Below are 8,505 nucleotides of genomic sequence, written 5' to 3'. Positions count from 1 at the left end.
ATAAGATCCAACTATAATAGAAAAGCTCGCGATACATCAAGATCGTACCATCTCAAGAACACGAGAGAGAGAGAGAGAGAGATCAAACACATAGCTACTGGTACATACCCTCAGCCCCGAGGGTGAACTACTCCCTCCTCGTCATGGGGAGCGCCGGGATGATGAAGATGGCCACCGGTGAGGGATCCCCCCTCCGGCAGGGTGCCAGAACAGGGTCCCGATTGGTTTTTGGTGGCTACAGAGGCTTGCGGCGGCGGAACTCCCGATCTATTCTGCTCCTCGGTGTTTTTAGTGTATATGGACATATATAGGCGAAAGAAGTCGGTCAGGGGAGCCACGAGGGGCCCACGAGGGTGGGGGCGCGCCTCCCTGCCTCATGGCCACCTCGAAGCTTCCCTGACGTCTACTCCAAGTCTCCTGGATTGCTTCCGTTCCAAAAATAACTCTCCCGAAGGTTTAATTCCGTTTGGACTCCGTTTGATATTCCTTTTCTTCGAAACACTGAAATAGGCAAGAAAACAGCAATTTGGGTTGGGCCTCCGGTTATTAGGTTAGTCCTAAAAATAATATAAAAGTGTATAAATAAGCCCATTAAACATCCAAAACAGAATATATAATAGCATGGAACAATCAAAAATTATAGATACGTTGGAGACGTATCAGCAGACAGACGGGGAGGCATGCGTGCAGGTGTGTGAATTGACGGAGGCGTGCTCGCTGCGCAGTGTCATCGGGAGGCATGCGAGTAGCTGTGTGAAACTTTGGTAGGCATGCCAGCAGTCCGGTGCGCAGTCTCACTGGGAGGCGAGCCATCGGTTTGACTGCCGCCCGCCTCTCTCCCACAACTCCCACTACTCCATATTAATGGTGCGCCCGAGCGGCCGCACCCCCCATCCTCGCTACGCACACACAATCCTCTCTCTCCGCTTGCATCCTCGACGCCGCTCTCATTCCTCAAAGCCGTCAGTGTATGAGGATGCCGTCGAAGCGCCCCATCGGAGGGAGTGGCGACGCCGGGGCTGCTAAAGCACCGGAGCACGGCGTGGAGATGGAGACAGAGGTTGCCGTCACCGCCGGCGATTTATCGCTGCACCCTGACATCGTCGACGGCGTCGAGCTTCCACAGCCGGAGGCGGAGTTCCACACCGACTCTGACGACCACTCCGGCGACGACTCTGACGACCACTCTGGCGACGACTCCGACGACGACGGACAGCTGGTTAGTCATCTATACCCATTTATGTGTCAAATAGATCATAGGGTTTCTTTGGTTACTCCTGCCTCCCCCTTTTTGGAATAGAAATCTTGTGGTTATGTTCTCCCAATCCATGAAATCTGAGTAAGTTTTGTTAGATCCGTGTAGTGTATTGATTGTTTGAATGGTACAGGTGATAAGTGATTAGTTGTTTCATCTGTGCAAATGATTTCTGCTAGTGTCGGAGTAAATGGCCACGGGTAGCCTAACCGACTGCCCCTGGTTCTTCTGAAAAAATTATCAGGCCTTTTGGGCCTCCAAACACTCCAAGCATTGGGCCGCCTTCCCTGGCCGGCTACCTCTGAAGCCGACTCCCGGAAGGCGACCCAGCCTCAGCAACCTCTCCCCAGGACAACTACGGGGTGGCCGACTCCAAGAAGCCGGCCAAGAAGAACGCCGACTCCAAGAAGCCGACCGAGACCACAACCACCAAAAGCTACACCCACATAACAGTGACAAGACGGGGTGTGGCCACAGTGCGGCCCACTACCCCCGAGGCCCGAGGCAGGCATGGCCACAGGAGGCCGTACGGGATGACTGTCTCCTGTTCGGCTCAGCACTGTAGCCATGCCAGCCTCAACGTCATCCACGACCGACTCCTGTACGGCCCGCGGGCGGCGGGCCCCTTCCGCCAGAGAGAGGCGTGAAGGTGGCCCGGCCTCCCCTAGTCGGCCAAGGGCGTAGCCGGCCCCCAGAAGCCGGCTACCCCCTCCCTCGAAGCATGTGCCCCATTAAGGAGACAAGACGAGGTAAGGCTACAGTGAGAGCCCCCGAGGCGGCCCACTGTAGCCACGCTTACCTCGACGAAGCTCTCATCATCAAGGGCGAGGCTATAGTAAGCAGCCGCCGACAAGACCCTAGGCGGTGGGGCCGGCCTGTCGACCAAGAAGCCGGTAGCCGGCGGGACCCACCAGTCGGCGGGACCCAGCAGCCGGCGGAGAAGCCGGCGAACGTAGACACTGACGGCTGGGACCAGTGCCTAGTCGGATTACCATTGTACCCCCGGGGGGTAGGCCTATATAAACCCCCCGGAGCACCCATGCAAAGGGTTGGCATCTAAGCTTAGCACACACACCATAGATAGAGAGAAGTAAGAGCTAGCCTTGTTCTTCTTCTCCCTTGAACCCAAACAGCTCTAGGAGCGATTGTAGCTACCTTTCCTGATATAGTGATCATGCGGAGACCCCGTAGAGCAGGACTAGGGGTGTTATCTCCTCGGAGAGCCCCGAACCTGGGTAAGATCCGCCGGCGTGCATGTCTTCGCCTCATCCCGTTTCCAGGCACCGGCGACGTCTTATTGGCACCCACAATGATAAGCCATCCGTTGGCATATGTCGCACCAACCACCCGACAGCTAGTAATCCGACTAGGGTTAGTGTTCGTGCTAATAATTCCTAGCCAGGACTTGACAATTGATTTTGAATGACCTACCTATGTTTGTGCCATTATTTTCTTCAAGTTTGGTCTGTACATAGACGACTGTGCTTAAAAATTGAACCATAATCTCTGGATATGTATAAATAAATAGCCATAAATTCCTAATCCTACTTCACGGCATGTAATCAGTGATTTGATGTCAAATTTGTTTTACTATTTGTATAGGTGTTGTCTGACGATGTGGACAACAAGGATGAAGATGCCGAGAGGAGGTACAAGAGGCGAATCCTGAGGGAGCTTTATGCGGGAATGCATAACAGGCGTATTAGGACCTGGAACGACGGCTATGGATGCCCATTTTGCAACCACAAGATTCATGACGCGTATCTAAGAGTTCAGGCGCATGCAAGAGGACGGACCGTTGGCTCCTTCAACCAGAAGTATTCTCGAAGGGTGGCGCACGGCGCGTACGCCGAGTACCTGGAGAAGCTTCAGGATCATATAGGTCGCATGTGAGATGAGATGTGGGATGGATCGAACTATGTACGCTTGAGTATGCTTAATGACGGTTGAACTATGTACTTATGGTTGAACTATGCTTATGTACGTGTACGCTTATTATCTATGTCTGAGTATGTTAAATATTTCGCCAAATTTTGGTAAAGGGGCCAATAAACCAGGACGGAGGTAGTACGTCAATCACACACGGTTCCCAAAATTGGAACCGTGTGCAATAAATTTCATTTTGCCTGCTACGTCAATCACACACGGTTCGCTCTAGCAAACCGTCGCCCCCAAAATTCTTTGTGGGACAGAAAACCCTCACCACCCAATTCAAAAAAGAGAAAAGAAAACCCTCACCATCCCCACGCCACAAACACCCTCACCCCGCCCGCCACCCCCTCGGCCCCTCCGGTGCGTTCCCCACTCACACCTGCATAAGCTCCTCCGCGTCTATGCCATGGCACCGCCTATCGCTGCGGTAAACACTTAGCTCGACGCCTGCCGCCGCCAGGCTGCTAGCAAAGCCCACCGCATTTCGCCACTTCCGCTTGCCGCCGCCTATCGCCATCGACTTTCTCGACGCTGCTCGCGGTCGACCCAGCTCCGCTCGGTTGGGGAATCTGCCGTACTGAGGGTTCTTTCTCATGGACGACAAGGTAACTAATTTAACGAGATATTATCTCATCTCTTATCCCAGTTCATCTGCCTCCTTTAATCACCCGGCGGAAATCGCCATGAATTCATTTGTATTCGAGCTGATTTGAGGGTTTTCTTTCATTCATAGAATGTACAGTGCGCTGACACTTCAGGACTTGGCGACCGCCGCCAGAGATTCCATCTCATCGTACCAGATAACTGGAGGACGAACGCGGTATGTTCAATCTCACCCTAAATCGGTTGGCATGGCCTACTTTCCTGAACATATTCTAAATATTTCTACATTTGGATAAAAGGTGCCACATGCACCATATACGTCAAAGGGGATTTCTCCCCTCTTCTTTCTATATTAGGCAAATTAATGATGTATTGTTCTTTCGATTACTCTCATTTTTCCATGACATCATGTTTACCCTATCTATTTAATTATAGATTTTTGTCCTTCGATTCCAACTGCTATATAGTTCTTTCAATTTGGGCCCATATTTTCATGTTACCATATTTCCTTTAACAATCCTACCATTTTCTGCAGGACATCCCTCGCAAGCGACTCCAGCAGGCCTAGACTTAATCAGCAGCCTCCCCGATGATATGTTGAGAGTCATCATCTCCCTCCTCCCAATCAAATTTGGGGCGCGGACAACCCTCCTTTCCCGGCGGTGGCGCCCCCTATGGAACTCCAGCCCTCTCAACCTCATCGACATCCATGAGCTCTGCCATGGCTATCACAAAAGCTTGGATGCGTTCTCCAAGATCCTTGGCAGTCACCTTGGCCCAACCAAAGGCATTAGAATGGGCAAGTTCCGTTCCAACGGCAAGGACCGAGCCAAGCTTGACGACTGGTTCCGATACCCCGCCCTAGATCAGCTCGAGGAGCTCACTTTTGATGATGGGCATATACGGTCGCTGCCAACGTCCGCACTCCGCCTTGCGCCCATGTTGTGCGTCGCCAAGTTCAGGAACTGCCATTTCCCGCCCCTTAATGACGCGCCCGCTCTTATTCTACCGCGACTGAAGCACCTCGAGCTCGTTGCCGTCTGCCTCTCAAAGGGTGACATGGAGCGCCTGCTTCGTGGCTGTACTGCACTCGAGTACCTTCGTCTTCAGGCGATCAATGGGTTGAGTACCTTCCACATCACGTCCATGACTCTCCGGACTATTTATGTGTGTTGCTGGTGCGGCAGGAAGACATCACAAAAGGTGGACCACGGTATGGTCATCCAGGACACACCTGCACTTGAGAGATTACTTGTAGTTGATCAAGAAGGTCCAACAAGAATCAATGTCATTTCTGCGCCGAAATTGACAGTAGTGGGCTACTCGTGTGACAAATACTCAGAACTTGTTATTGGATCCACACCCGTTCAGGTACAACAGCCGCCTTCTACCTCTCCTTCTACAAATTAACATTATTTCTAATTTTGAAGATGTTTGTTCGTCTGTCATTCAGAAAATGATTTCGACAAGCTTGACCCCAAAACTATGCACAGTGAAGGTCTTGGCACTAGAATCTATCGGGCCCGACCTAGAGCAAGTTGTCAGTTTCCTGAGATGCTTTCCGTGCCTGGAGAAGCTATATATCGAGGTGATGTTCCTTTCCTGTTAAATGTTAACCATAAGGGAGTTCAATTTGTGACACCTTTTTCCAAGTTTACAATGACAATGTACTACAATTTCTGAAGGTTCTTTTGGAGGATTTCAGTACATACATCCCCCCCCCATATTGGTTGCTTGATCCATATGGTTACATTCAATAAGCATTTCTCCTTTGGATTCATCTGTACTAGTTTTCTTAGGGAACTTTTCATCCACTCCAACCTCTTGTGAAGAAGGCTACATTTTTCTAGAATGTAATCAAATGCCCATGTTAATCATGTCAGATCGAAGATGGCATGTTAGTGCATTTTACAAATCCTGCAAACCAAATAGCTAGGCCTGTAGTAATGTTCAAAACTACATGTAGGCACTAACACGTTTTCTTCTTTTGCAGATAAGATTAGGCCCAGTGGTGGATAATGTGATACAATATAACAATCACGTCGAATGCCTAGATCTGCATCTCTCAGAAATTACTTTGAACTCCTACCGAGGGACCTTACCGGAGATTATATTCGCCAAGTTCTTTTTTCTCAGAGCAAGGGTGCTGAAGGAAATGAGGTTTGCCCTACATTTATTTCGCAAAAATGAATGGTCTGTTGATCAGCGTCGGTGCCTGCGGCAGAATGGAGTAGGCTCCAAAAATGCTGAATTTCATTTTGGAACTTCAGATGACAGAGTAATCGGAAGTCATCGGGTCAACCCCATACATGACTTCTCAGTGGCTGACCCCTTTGCAAAAATTGTGAGGTTTCGAAGCCAGACTTAGAAGCGGTGATATTATTTTGAACCTCTGATATCCATGTTCAGCGCATCAGCGCGAGCGTTTGTAGCTGATGAGCTGAATTTCATTTCTAATATCAGTTTGAACCTTGTAATTTTTGAATTTGAGCCATATAACTCTGGAATTTGAACCTTGTAACATTTCGAGCTTTTGTAGTACAATCGTTGAAATGGCATCGTATGAGACTCGTATATTGCTAGCACTATTTTGACCTTAATATGCAATGGTCTTAGATTTTATTAACCATTCTCGAATCAGTTTACCTTTCGATCTCATAGCACACGGTCTGTATAGCTAACTCGACTACGATCTTCGAGAATAATGCACACAGTTGGTTTCTTCCACCGTGTGCACTGTAGAGCGCAAAATTAATTATCGCACTCGAGTGTCCATCATCACCCTTCTGTGTAACTTTGACCTCATCACCCAAGGGTAAACTTATGACCGAAGTCATTCCACACACTTCATTTTTACAAAGCTTTTTGCCAATAAACGCCCATGGTTTGTCCCTCTTCTAGCCGGCGCGTGGCCAAACCAGCCGGGCGGGAAGCTTGCACAGTAAACAGCGCGGTAACGCAGGAACAGGCTCTTCGAGCCCACGCCTGGGGTGCGGTGTTGTCAAGCATGCACTGGATTCTGGAATCCTCCGCTATGAACACCGTGACAAGACGTGACGATTACAGGCCGGCCGGCCCCCATTTATTACAGCGGCCATTTAACCTACCCTTGTGTCTCTTCAACCTTTCGATCGTGTCCCACCATTGCAAGAAGCACACCCACCACGAGAAATTCTTAGAGGGTATCCTGCGCGGCTCCAATGGCGCTCCGAGCGGCTGCTGACGACGAGCAGCAGTTCACCATGCGTGCCGTGGTGGACACCCACAGAAGGTTCATGGACCTCTTGGTGGTGTACACCAACGACCCGGTCTGGGCGGAGCACTCCATCCACATCATGGAGATGTTGCTTGTCGAGGAAAAGTACAAGGTGGTCGGGTTCGACCTTGAGTACACCAGCGCTTGTGCCGGGTCTCGTCCCAAGGTCGCCGTGGCCCAGATGTGCGTGCGCCACCACGTCCTCGTCTACCACTACTGCCTGGCCACAAGGCCTTGCGAGTGTTTCACCAGGTTTGTCAACAGCACCAACGATGTAAAGGCGCTCGAGAATTCGGGCATCGCCTGCCAGAATCTTGTCGACATCCAGGGCCAATACAAGATCAGGGGCAACAAGGAGCATGAGAAGGACTCACTGGTTCACCTTGCCGAGGCCATCATCGACCCCAACTACAGAGACATGAAGGATTCGTGCAACAAGGATAAGCGTGCCTGGCACTCGGCCTGGATGGAGAAACTCGACAAAGCTCATGTTGTTTACACGGCCAAGGAGGCGTACACGAGCTACGACATGTACAGGAGGATCGTTGACATGAGGAAGTCCCTCCTTCCCCAAAATGGCCAGGGATCTAGCCGGAAGCAAAGCAATGGCACGCATCGTCGCAACAATAAGTAGATGATTAGAACCTCGTTTCTCCTACTTTAGTATGCATGTAATTGCTTTCTTTGGTGTGTGGAAATGTTATGTGTGTAGTCACTTGTGTAATTGTATGCTTAATTTGGTTATGCAATGTTGTCCTTTTAAGTATATATGTTGATGCTGTAGATAGAGCGTAGATGTTGTGCGGACAAAGAAAATCACATCGCACACGGACTAAACAATGGAACCCGTCGGTGATGTTTTCATCAATCACTCACAATTGTATGCCAGCAATCGTTTGCTCACAACACACACGGCTTGTTAGCAGTAATCGTCTGTGTTGTTATCAGTCTTCGCACACGTCTCCGATTACAGACTTGTTTGCCTCGTATCACACACATCTTGTTCATTTGAACCATTTCTGTTCTCATGTCTCAACACAAACAATTCATCCAAGTGAACCGCATGCCGTATATCACACACACCTTTGATCTGGCTGACCGTTTCTTTTGTGTTGCCTAATCACAAACAATTCATCCGAGTGAACCGTATGCTGTGTATCGCACACGCCTTCATCTGGCTGCCCGTTTCTTTTGTTCCTCCTCATCGCAAACAGTTCATTGAACTGAACCGTATGCCCTTCATCGCACACGCAAATAAAACCTGAACCGTGTTTGATGCATCCGTCATCGCAAACGTTTTATACATTTCTGACGGTTTTCATACAGCACAGTTTTCGATTATTGCATCGCACACAGTTTCTCGAAGGGTCTCTGATTGTAGTGTCGCGTTAGCAGCATCCTGCAGTAGTGGGCGACCCGTTATGGTGGATGCCATGTGTCGGTCACCCTTGACGAAAGC

The sequence above is a fragment of the Aegilops tauschii genome, chromosome 2, assembly GCF_002575655.3.
Source record: "Aegilops tauschii subsp. strangulata cultivar AL8/78 chromosome 2, Aet v6.0, whole genome shotgun sequence".
Lineage (NCBI taxonomy): Eukaryota > Viridiplantae > Streptophyta > Magnoliopsida > Poales > Poaceae > Aegilops > Aegilops tauschii.
Note: the sequence above shows the minus strand (reverse complement) of the source record.